At 57.5% G+C, this 12359-nt stretch overlaps 1 long non-coding RNA gene across 1 annotated transcript; it reads left to right on the top strand.

Annotated features, from left to right (window-relative positions):
• The first annotated feature begins 1816 nt into the window (after window positions 1–1816).
• On the top strand, window positions 1817–3821 carry LOC131381483 (uncharacterized). The gene is made up of 3 exons (XR_009210252.1): window positions 1817–1912; window positions 2735–3076; window positions 3575–3821. It is a non-coding gene; the product is annotated as an uncharacterized LOC131381483 (long non-coding RNA).
• Window positions 3822–12359: the final 8538 nt, after the last annotated feature.

The following is a 12359-nucleotide window of genomic DNA, read 5'->3' as shown; positions in this document are numbered from 1 at the left end:
CAGCCTGCCCCATTCATGAAGTTCATTTCGATGGGCAGACTTTTCTTTTTCAGACTTTTAAAAAATAGGCACGCATGGATCATTATTAGGATCCAATGCAGGGTGTTTGGGAGAGCGCATCGATGTGGGGAAACGTGCGCGTTAAATTGATCGGAAAAACAAAATGTTTCGTGTCAAGGTACTTTGAGATTTGCCTCTCGGGCCGACTTTCCTAAGAGGGTGAGGCATCGGGTAAAGGGGAGATGCCTTCGAGTGGAACGTCCGCGTCAATTTTGTTGTCATTGTCACCTCTTTCCTGAGCCTTTTGCGCTCTCGAGACCCCAGAGTGAACACGCTTCAGCTGTTGCAGCTGCCCTTTCCAGACCTAATATTTGTAATCAATGTGTGCTTTTGACTTGAATGGCAACAGTGAGGGATGAGGAGAGGGGAGGGGAGGAAGAAACTGGCTCTAACTCATTCCCCGAGTACGCTCAGTGTAGACGGACAGAAAGAACTCGGTCTTCACTCCAGGGGCCCAACTTTTCCTTTCGCCCCGCCCGGAGCCCTACTTACTCCGGCTCCAGGCGTTTCTCCCCCAGTCGAGGAAACCAGCCCTCGGTCTGCACCGACCCCAACCCCGGCCTCTGGTCGGGACTCCACGGCGATCTTCCCCGGCTCGCGGGTTTCCAGGCCACGCTCTGCGCAATGGGCACCCCCGGGCGGAGGGCACGCGGTTCCGAGTCGCCCCAGCGAGAGGGGCGGGGAGAGCGGGGGCGGGGCCGGGAGGGGCCAATCAGCGGGCGAGGCTGCGGCCGAGCCGCGATTGGCCCGCCCCGCGGGCTCCAACCTGCACGGCCCGCTCGGTCCTTTGAGCCACTGCATCCCCTAGCGGCGCCCGGGTGGCTGCAGCCGCTGGCCCGAAAATGCTGCTCGGGCGAGCAGGGGTCAGGCGGGAAAAGAAGACTCCAAATCCACTCTCTGCTCACGGCAGGGCAATGCTGCGAGAAGAGGGAGTGGGTTCCCCCGCAGGCTATACCACCGATGGGGCTGAAAGCTTAATTTGGGGTTTTATTTGAACTGGAGACATTGTTCCCTCTTCGCTCCTCTACCCCATAAAATTCCCTACAAATGCAAAAATTCGAGATAGAAGAAGCCGTCCCTGAAAGTAAGTTCTGAAGGATTCCTTTCATGCGGTGAAGGAACAACATCAATATTCAACTTCAACTTGGTGTGTGAGGGTTGTCGTGTTTTAAAACACTATCCCTGTAGAAAGATTAGTGAAATGTATTGGAAGAAGTAGTGAAAACGTGAATCTTCCTGGTCTTGCGTTTGGATCTTCTTTGGAGTCCTCACCTTCTTAAATCTGTTGTTTGTTTGAAATCAGGGCTGAATTTCCATATATAGGACAGAAAGAAAGAACCCCAATTTTTTAAAGAAAGCTCTCCCCCTACGTTTCTCCTGAGCCCACTTGGTCTCCCATTATTAGGCGGCCCAGTTAAGAGGCATCGATTTTCCTTTCGTTCTCTGACCACTCGTCTCTCCTGGGCCAGCCAAGCTGCCCGCATCTTCTGCTCACAGTGCTCTCTAAACCTTTTAATTATTTAGTTGCTGTCTAACATTCACCGGAAACCTCTCCATAAACAAGGAGAAATGAACGCACACGCATTTTTGCTAAGAAGCCCGGGATTAAGATTAAGGATAGAAGCTGAAAGAAAAAATGAAAAATGCTTCTCCGCGCGTCAATCGGGGGATAGATGCGCCACGCAGCGTGATCCCAGCTCACAGCCACGCGTGAGAGCAAGAGCAGCCCTGCGCGCTGAGGCCTCAGAGCCGAAGAGAGAAGTCCCCGCGACAGAAACGCTGCGGATGCCAGGTCTTGAAAATGCTAACTTCTGAGGCTAAGAATTATTTCAAAGACAAAAAGAAAAGACTGGTGAGGAGGCCTTCCGGTGCAGGGGCGCCTATCCGCTAATTTTGGTTGGGAAAGTGGAGATTATTCGTTTAAATTCAATCGCCAGCACCAAGTCGGACTGGCCGGGGATGGAGAAGGGCAACCCCCACCTTTAGAAAAATAAAAGATCTCGAAGGCCCTTCTTGGTCTGGGTGATTTGAGGCTGGCAGAGAGGGGTAGGGGGCCTGGGGCTGGATGCCCCGGGTAATGGAGCCAGCCGGTAGGGGGTATTTAACATTTAATTCCCAACCGGTCGGCCCCTGTTCCCGGACTGACAGTGGGTAATTGGGAGAGAGGACGTTGCTCTTTTGATGGCCCGCGCCGGCCAGTCTCGCCGACGCCACACTGGGTTTGACGTCACGGGCCCAGCCCCGGAGCTCGGAGCACAGGGCAGCGGGGGAGGGAAAAGGATGGGAGGGGGATACCGAGGAGGGAGGGCCGAGGTCGGCCTCGGGACCCACGGGGAAGGAAGGGGGAAGGGAGCGAGGCTGGAGAGGCTGCGGCGCGGGGCCTGAGGCGGAGAACCGGGCTGCGGGGGTCCGGGCCAGGCCAGGCGCCGGCCTGACCCGCCTCGCCGGCAAGAGCAGGCCGGGCTTCCTCCTCCCTTGGCGGGCGGGGGAGGGAAAGGGGGCTTCTGGCCGGGGGTAAGGGGGGAAAGGTGGTCCTGATTCTCCCTGTGCCACCGCCACAAAGCTGACCCTGGCCTCCTGCGGAGAAGCCTAAGAGCCTTCCCGCAGACCTGACGCGACCCCTCCCCAGGTACCTGGGCCTCGGCCTGGTCTAGCGAATCCCCTTCCTCCCAAGGAGCAGCCGGCGGAGCTCGGGTGGAGGAAACCGAGGAGGAGACCAGGAGGATGCCGCCGCCGCCGCCGCCGCAGCCGCTGCAGGGCCCGGGGCTTCCGTAGGGAGAAAGGCCTCCCTCACCAGGGTAAGGGGCTGGCGATCAACCTGGACGCCTGGGACTCTGGGAGCAAGCATCCCGCAGCCGAGCAGGCGACGGAGCGGCCACCGCCTGGAGAGGAGCCGGGGCCAGGTGTGGCGTGCGGGCAGGCGGCAGCCGGCTTGGCCTATCCGAAACCCCAGGCCTGAACGCGGCTGCTTTAGGCGTCAAGTTGAGCGGGGTATGTGTGTCCTCTTGGGGAAAAGGTGAGAAATGGAGCCGGACTTTCTCCGCTCGGTAGGGGTTAAGCTGGGACCCACACACACCCCCAAACACATGCCCACGTGCAAGTCCCTCCCACCCGACCTCCCAGGGGCGAAGAGACCCTGTCCGAGTGGAAGTGGGGAAACCCAGTCGGGTACAGAAAGCAGAGGCCATGGCGCAGAGAGGACGCGCGGCTTTCCAGGGCTCAGCCCTAGGGCTACAGACCCAGGGCGCGGAGATGCTCGCGGCCGGCGCCACCCACCCGAGCCAGGCAACCGGCGCTTCCAGGCGAGCTCCGCGGGGCCGAGGTGCCAGGAGAAGCGGTAACCGGCAAAGCAGAGCCCCGGGGTCGAAGTCCTAAAGTTACTAATCCCGCGCAGGGGGAGAAAGCGTGCCTCGGGCCGCCCGGGGCGGTCATTTGAGCGTGTTTACTTAAAGACTTTGCAAGCAGAGCGCGCGCGAAATCGTCGAATTTCCAGCGAGGCAGCAAATATTTGCAGGCAGGAGAAAGAAGCGGAGCCGAGCCGAGCCGCCGAGTCCCTCCCCCCGGAGCCCCGGCGCCGGCCTGGGCGGTCCCGGCCGCGCAGTTAAAGACAGAAAAGAAGCCGGGAATCTGCGGAGCTGGGGGGCGGGGAGCGACACCAAAGGCCAGAAACTGCAGCACGGCCCGAGGCCCTGGCGAGCCGGGCCTGGGGGAGGAGAAGTCCCTTCCCATTCCAGCGCGATCAATCTCGCTGGGCTGCGATCGGTCAATAAAAACGGTGTGAAGCGGCCGCTGTCGCTATGAGTCTGGGGAGGAAGTGGAGGCCAAAGGTGTCGAGGCCGGCGCCAGCGCCCTGCACCAGCCGGGTCCGCGGCCCCGCGGTCTGCACGCCGCAGGCCGGGGGCCAGAGCTTTGCCGGGAGCCGCGAGCGGCCCAGCAGGACCTTTAATTGGGTGTCTCCGTTTTAATAGAGGCCATTGTTCGAGCAATTAGCGAAAGACAATAACCGCCCAGAGGCGTTTAATTCGATTCCCTGCGCCCGCCGCAGTCCTCACCGGGGCGCTCTGGAAGAGTGGCCGAGGCTGCGTGGAAGGGAGGGTCCGCTTGGGGAGGCGCCGGCGTCTTTCCTTGCTCGCTTTGCCTTCGGTGTGGGAATTGTAAAGGGCGACTGGGGCAAGATGAAAGCGGGGCGAGGGCGACCTGAGCCAGGCCAGGGCCGGCCTCGCTAGCCCACGCTGGGCGCCCCCGGGACCGCCGCGCCTTTCGCTGCGCGCGTCCAGCTGTGGCCGCCGAGCAGGTCCCCAGCGCCTGTTCAAAGGAGAGAAGCCGGAGGACCCGGCCGTGAAAACTGGCCTCCTTCCTCCTTAGCCCCGGGTCCCCATTTCGGTCACCCGAACCATGTCCATATTTCCTTCCCTATGGTGGGAGGAGGGGCAAAGGAGAGATCCCGGGTAGTGGCGCGCGCACACCTCCCTCTCCAACCCAGCCAGCCTCACCGCCCCCTCCTCCGCCTCGGCCCCTGGATTAGGTTACCCTGGCCGAGCGAGGGTTTTTACTGGATAGGACCATAGCACAGGTAAAGCTGTATAAACAGCTCGCCGGCTGCCGGGCGGGAGGGTTATGCCGGGGACACGGCTCCAGGCGCCACCGCTGGCCCCGGCTGCGCGGGCCACACCGTGGGGAGCCCGCTGCGGCAGGGCGCTCCGGACCGTACAGGTTAAATACATATTATCTCTGCATCTGCCACTCGGGCCCCCGTTTTCTTTCCCTTGAGAGCTGAAATGCGGAGAGCGGGGAGCAAGATCTAAACGGGAGGAGACGGCAGCCGGGCAGTGGGCAATGCTGGTTGAGGATCCTGGCCCAGCAAGGCTGGCTCTTTTCAAACAAAACCCAGCGAGCAGGGAACTTGGGGGAAAGCAGAGAAACAGGGACCCTAAAACTCACTGGCAACGAGAAGCTGATGGAGGCGGGTGCGTCCAAGGGGCAACTCTCCTCGCGGCTCCCACGCCCACGCGCCCCGGGCCGCGAGTCTACCCTCCCCGTGAAATGAGCCATCGTTTTGGGGATGGTATGATTTGATTTACCCTTTTTTCTTTTCCTTCCTTTATTTCTTTTTTCTTTTTCTTTTTCTCTGTTTGTTTTGCTTATTCATCTATCACCGTTTAAAACTCGGAAGGAAACCCGCCCAGGCCAGGAGGAGCCGCGAGCCGTGGGGAGAGTCAAAAAAACAGGAGATGCACTGGGAGATTCCCCCCGTCCCCGCACTCCGCCCCCAGCCCGGCCCCGGCCTCCACTTCGGGGGATCCTGACCCTCCCACCGCCACTACCACCTTTTCCCCGGTTGAGAAAACCCCTGATTGTAGCGAGATAAAAATTGGGTAGATAGGGGTGCAGCGGAAAGGGGGAGACAGGAAGGGAGAAGGCAGGGGATTTCTGCTTTCGGGTTTGACAATGCACACGTGAGGCGGGTGGCAGATGGGGGGGAGCCCTGGGTTGGGTGGGACAGAAGGAACTCGCCTTGAGGGTGAGTGGAAAGGAATTGGAGTCACCCTGGAGGAAAAGTGCCCTTTTCAGCTCTCTCTCTCCCTCTTGGCCTTGGCACGTGGGGGGACAGGTGGGTGCCACGGGAGAAAAAGAAGGGATGGAGGCAGCCCAGCCGGCGGCCCTGGGTCTCCCGGGCTTTGGACCTCTTACCCTGCCCGGAGCGGTATCAGTGACTCTTAGCCAGGGGCTTGCTACTTCTAGACCGGACCTCTCCTCCCTCCCAGGGGGCCTCTCAGCCACACCGCTATAGCACCCAGGACTCCGGCCCCCGCACCAAGGAAAGGCTCCAGCCTGGCAGAAATTCACCCATTTCAAGGCTTGGCCCACCAGGCCTTAGCGTTGCCGGGTGAGGTGGGGTGCACACGGTGCTCAGGCCGGCCAGTCGGAGTCACCTGCTCCACTCCCCCGGCCTGGTCACTCACATCCTCACAGCCACCCAGCTCCTGAGCCCCCTGGCCAACGACAGCCCCAGCCCCAGCGCTGGCCTCAGCCGAGTCTCCTCCGTCTGCTTCAGTCTGGCCTTTTAGGAGGAGAAGGAGGGCTTTATCTGGGGACTATTGTGTTTTGACTCATCTAGATTAGCCTAGGAACTGGAGTGTGATTGTAGCGGGACAATCTGGCAGGGGGTGTGTTCACAGCAGGGATAGGAAAAGAGGGGGAGGGGGACTCCGTTCAGATCCTGGAGACAGTAGAGGCGCGCTTTTAAAAGCACAAACCGTTCTTGTCTTCCTTTGGACATGCCAGAGACCCTCCGGTAAAAAAAAAAAAAAAAATCCATGTTTGTGCCTGACTCAGAGGTGCAAAGGAGGAGATTTGGCATGCGCACCCTTCTCCCGACCTCCCTTGGTCCCGGACTGCCCCCTACCCGCAGCCTCTCCCTCCGGGCAGCTCAGCTCTAGGCTGCCTTCCACCTCACGGCCCCTAAGCAATTTGTTATATAAAACAAAACAGCAACCAGACGCATGTGCCTGTTCTTCACTAACTCCAGCAGACCGGCAGCGACAGACACCCGGTGGACCTCAGCCGGGACTCCTTGGGCAGCAGCTTCTTGCTCGCTGCCTCACCCACCTCTGCACCCCAGCTCGGGTCAGCCCAGCAGCCAAACAAAGGGGGGATTCCTCAATTTGCTCCCTTGGAGGCTACAAAGCCTCTCTCTGGTTATTCCAACCATTAAGTAAAAAAGAGGTGATTGGAAACATTTGGTCTGCACACAAAGATATACCAGGAGAAGAATGCACATTTATGTGTAAAATGGCTCAGGCACCAAGAATGAGACATCACTTCAGTGCAGCCTAGAAATAGTTAAAAATAACCGACTGCTAGAGGGCAGAAGTGGTTTTGGGATCTGCCCCCACACACCTTATCAGGATCCCTAATTCCCTGCCACCTCCTATGGTTCCAGGACACAAACTGCTTTAACCTCCAGAAAAGGGGTTTTCAGCCACCTGGCTCCCACCTACCTGCCGGTTCCCCAGGCACTCTGTGTGGCCCGGGGCAGCTGGAAAACCCAACAGAAAGCCCCTACCAAAGAATGCTCAGGGCTTCCCACTCCCATCCCTTCTCTGCATCCCTGACTGTCCCCACCTCGTTTATCTTCTGCAAGAAGGCAGGGTGCAAATGTCAAATAAAGAAAAATGCAGCTTGCCAGGTCTCCTTGCTTTTGGTGGGGACAGAATAGCCCCAGTGCTGGGGCTGGCAGAGATCTCTTGTGCAGAGTGGAGGATGGGCCCGTGGATTGCAGCCGCTCCGCATTTTCTAAGCCCTGCGGCTTCTTGGGCCAGGGACTTTGGGCTTTACGGGGCAGCTGGCTGGAAGCTGCAAGCAGGGCCTCCTGCTTGATCCCACCGAGAGACTCCATAATCAGACCCCCATGCGACCCGACACCCAATGAGGTCTTGGTCTGAACTGACACCACGCCCCGGCTGGGTTCAAATGGGTAGAAAACAATTCCGTTCTTCTGAATGGCACAAACATGTCATGGTAAGCCCCTGACACACACACACACACACACACACACACACACACACACACACACAAAACCAGCCATTTGGGCCCCCAAGCATCTCATTTACAGATGCCTGCACGGACTCAACCTGCCTGGCTAGACCCCCAGCCCACCCACTGCCACTACCACTACCTTCTTGGCAGCAGCCGCTAAGCAGACGAGGCTTCGGAAATGCTACTTCATCGTGGATCCCTTTAAAGTTCTTAATCTCCCGTCTGCGACCCCAGCATCGTGGTGAGCACGGACAATGGGGAGTAGAGAAGCACCAGGAAATACGGGAACCAAGCTGAGGGAGATGCCATGCCATTGGACTCACTTTCCCCCCTGCCCTTGCCAGAATCACCCGTGTCACTTTCCTCAGGCACCCTGTTGGTATCCTAGAGAAAGAAAGGGCGTGTATAGCAGCTGCCCTGCCCAGATTCACTCCATTTCCTTGACATTTTAATATTATCTGTCTTCAGGGGTAACTGCCTCTGAGTGACTTTTTGGAGGTCTGTTGGTCTGATGTCCCAGGAGTTAAGTCCAAATCTTGCCCTCTCTGCCCCTTCCGCCTCGGATGCCCCTGGGCACCCTCTGGGGAGGCTGCGGTTTTCTCACCCACCTCAGGGTGCTCCTGGAAGCAAAGAAGCCTCCGGACCCCTAGCTTCCCGGGGGTATGCCAGATGCAGACACATCTGGGTTCCAACTTTATCTCACAGCGCACAGCTGTTTCTTTAATTATATGCAGAGACAATGAACCTCAACACACACTTTTAAACAGAGGAAAATAAACATGAAATTGACACTGAAGCCACCTTTAGGAGAAGGCTCCTGGGCACAGGGGTTGTTTTCCCCAATCCTCTGCCCTCCTTGCAGTGGGAAACCTGTCTCCGGCCGTTTCCAAGCATTCCCACGGGCTCTCTTTCTTCCGTTGGGTGTTTCTTCACATCCCTACTTCTACCAGCTCTTTCCTGCAAACGAGGACATCCACACACTCACACACCGTGCCCGCCCAAGGTCACCACAGAAACCCAGAGATTTCCAGTGACCAAAAAGAACAATAAGAACTGGGTTCCAGTTTAGTTTCTTTCAGAGGCAGTCTGCCCTTTGGAGAGGAGGCCTCCTCCTTATTCTCTCCACGTGGAGCGGGCAGAGGGAGTGCGGAGTTAGAGAGGGAAGAGAGTGATAGTCACTGACCTGGGCAGCTCGCTCCCGAGGGCCAGCTGTTTTTTATTTTTTTTTCCTGACTCGCCCGGAGATCTGAAGGCAGAAATGACAGGCAGAGTTCGCCACTGTGGCCGCCGCTGCCGTCTTGGCCGCTGGAACTGCTCACCGCATCTCAGGCGGGCTTCCAGCGAGAGGTAAAACCTGGGCGATGTGCGTTCTTCCTGGGAGCCCCCTCCCCTCTGCCTTCTCCTGCTCACTGCAGAGAGCGGAGCTCTTCCGGGTTGCGAAGAGGGAAAGGGAGGGAGGGAAGGAGCAAGAGCGAGGGAATGGATTTCACCCCCTTTTGCAAACAGGCAAACCGCACATCAGGGGTGTGTGAAACTGACAGAGCTGGCGAGGGTGGGGAAAGGCGGCCTGAAATGTGACCGGCCCCTGGCGCCTGCACAGCCCGCTGTCTTCTGGCAGGGTTGGAATTAACACTATACATGTCATCAGAAGTGTGGACTAGGTCATTACCACAGGCATAAACCCATGCGTGGCATTTTCCTTCCACTTTTGGGAGCAGTGGGGACCCAGGGGGAGCTTGTCTTGGTCCGGCCAGTGGCATCCAGTAGCAGGTCGAAGGAGCTAGGGTCTCTGCCTTCCAGGGCTCTCCCTCTCCCCTTCCGACTATTTCTCCTGTTTCTGTCTATGCTGACGCCTCCAAAACGCCCCCATTCTACTTTCATCCCTCCTGAGCTGTAGTTGCCCCGTAAAAGTTAGGAGGTGCAGGATACTGGGTGACTGGCTGCTACCCCCTGATCCTCCTCGGAGTAGACATAAGAATATCTGGAGATGGGGTATCCTTGGGCACACATAGTAGAGGTTGGGGGCACTCTCTAGGGGTCTGAATTCTTTTTAAGAAGACTTCTAGGGAAAATCTGCCTTCTAGGAGAGGGAGATAAGAAAGCAGGAATCAGAGGTCGCGCTGGAGATAAAATGTCAGAAAGAAAATGATCCCGTTAGGCCACCCATAGGGCCATGTAAACTCCAGCCTTCCCTGCAAAACCACCTCTCTCCGGTACCATCCCTACCCCTGCTGGTGAGGAGATCAAAATAATCCAAGGAGAGAGAATCTGTCATGAATAAATTTCGGCAAGAGTAAAATGAAACTCCATAAACATTGGGGTAGAAAGGCCAGAGTCCATTTGTTTTGACAGGTAGAGTTTTCCCTTCACAATATTTATACAATAAGATTATGGAGACTGACTTTAAAAATAAATAAATCTTTGGGGAGAAATAAAACAAAATTTGTCTGTGGCTGGGCCAGGAAGTTAAGAAGTTTCTTGTGCTCCAACCGGTTGGGTAGGAAGGAGTTGCTATTTTCATCGGGCAAAGAGTTTGGGGGTGGCCATTTCGTGGCGGGGAGGCCGAGGCACTTGGTTCCTAGAGTCGGGAGAACTGGGGTGTGGACAGAGGTGGAGGTGGTTTGAGGGCGAACCCTCGTGGACATGGGGTTCAGAGAGCAGTTGAGAGGGATGCCCAGGCTGGGCGCGCCACGCTAGGAGCCGGGCCGCAGCTCTGCGCGGTGGGCCCTCCTGCCCTCTCCTTCGGTTCCATGGCCTGCCTCCAGCCTGCAGAACCCCAAACCAGCCTCCACTCAGGCGCACCCCAGCCCGTCAGCCAACCCGTGTGCGCCTCCGCTGCACACCCTGGGGGCAGGTTTAGGCCGAGGGTCCCGGGAGAGGGATTTATGATTTGTCAAGCTGGCCAGGTCTGTCTGCCTCCTGGGGAGTCCCGAAGTCCTTACCCCGCTGCCCCCCGTCATCACGAACGCAGCCCCTCCTCCACCTTCCTGCCCTTTCCCTCCCGCCTTCCGCCACCAAGTGGCAGAGCCACGTTCTTGGCGCGTTTCGAGGACGCAGGGAGAAGGCCATCTCTTGACAGCTTGCACCCAACCTGTTGCCCTGACGAACGGGGTCGGAGAGATGGGGGCTACCTGGCCTGTCCCCCGGGGAAGGTCCCTGCTGCTGGGAAGAGAAGTGTTTTATGGCGTTTTCTTGGGACCCCCGGAGGGTCCCAACACCGCCTCCTCCCTTCTCACGCGCTGCTCCCCCGTGGGGACTAAGGCGGGGGCCCAGGGAGGGGGCATCGGTCACCAAGGCGGCGACAGTTGTCTCCTTGGCCCCGGCATTAACTGTACCTCAACTCGCTGTCCACTAGGCCGGAGGGGCCACTTGCGTCTTCTTCCAAGCTCCCCTCTCCGGCTTCTCGTCCTCATTCTCCTGCCTCTCCCTTTGGCTCGCCTCCCAGGGGAAAGCCCTTTTCCCTTAGAACCTGGAGCCCGCAACAGCCCCCTCTGAGACCCAGGGCGGGCTCTCCTGTCCCTCCTGCGTCCCCCGGGCCACCCGGGCCCTGAGCGCCGGCGACCCTCTCTCCGCCTGTTTCCCGTCGGTCTGGCGGCCTCGCTCCCCGTTCCTTGTCTGCTGACGCGGGCACTTGCTTTTCTCGGGTCTAAAGTGACTCCTTGGTGAGGGGTTGTGAAATCTGATGGCCTACACACATCTCCCCATCACCTCAATTCTACCTTTAAGGGAAGATGCCTTGATGGAAGGAAATTTGGCTGCCAAAGAGACTCAGGTTTTAAAAAGAAAATCCAAAGGGCTTAATAAAAATACAGCTGTTTTCCAATTTAATGGTCAGACAGGGGCAAATGCTTCCAGGTGGACATTTCTTGCTGTCTTGACGGGCTTAGGGGTGGAAATCCTGCCGATCAGGGCGAGGTATTCCAGGAGAGTTGGGGCAGGTTTGAGGGTGGGGAGGAAGTGGGGGAGGAAGGAGAGAATTTATTCAGAGAAGGAAGCAAAGTGAGAAAAATCCTCCAGTCAGTAGCTTGGTCGGACTTCCTGGGCAGTAGGGCTGAAGATTTATTTCTGACGAGTGGACATTGGACCAGGCACAAGGCAAAGATGCTGCTCTAATCGCTTCCTGAATTTTAAAAGCTACCACTCTGGCTCACTGATTCATGGTTCAGGTTTCTGTGCATGTAAATATACTTGGGGGTGACAGAGGGCGAGAAGAGAAGAGAAGAGAGAGTAAATGACATTCTGATGCAGAGACAACTGTCTATAGCTTACACACTAAGGAGCAACGGAGCCCAGTTGCTCAGAACCCGCCCTAACCTAACATGCCTAAGGGGACAGGGGTGGCTTTGCTCCGAAGTTTTAGGACTTTCTGGAGGGAATCTTTTCATTGAAAAGTTTCTGAGTGAGGTGCATGCCTAGAGTCCCAGCCCAGGCACGGACCCACTCACAGCCACACACAGACACGAACACCCACTGCTGGTCACCTCTTCCTTGCACCCCATGATGCTGCACCCTGCTTCGGGCCTCCCTGGCTCCATTTACCCTCCCTGAAGCACCTACCACCAGCCTTTTAGCCGTTTGTCCCTGGGTGGGCGTTCATGCTTCTCAGGTGTGGATTCAGAGCTGAACCAGCCAGACAGACAGACCAGAACCCTGGTCCTAGAGTCAGCTTGGCTTTGGGACTCTTCCTGAAGGCAAACGCCTCATCCTAATTGGCACCGGCACCAGCCACTTTCAATCCTGTGGTACATCCTGAGAGTTTT

This window comes from Hylobates moloch, unplaced genomic scaffold (assembly GCF_009828535.3).
Source record: "Hylobates moloch isolate HMO894 unplaced genomic scaffold, HMol_V3 SCAFFOLD_2, whole genome shotgun sequence".
Taxonomy (NCBI): Eukaryota; Metazoa; Chordata; class Mammalia; order Primates; family Hylobatidae; genus Hylobates; species Hylobates moloch.
The sequence above is the reverse complement of the archived record's forward strand: the minus strand, read 5'-3'. Positions and strand labels throughout refer to the sequence as shown.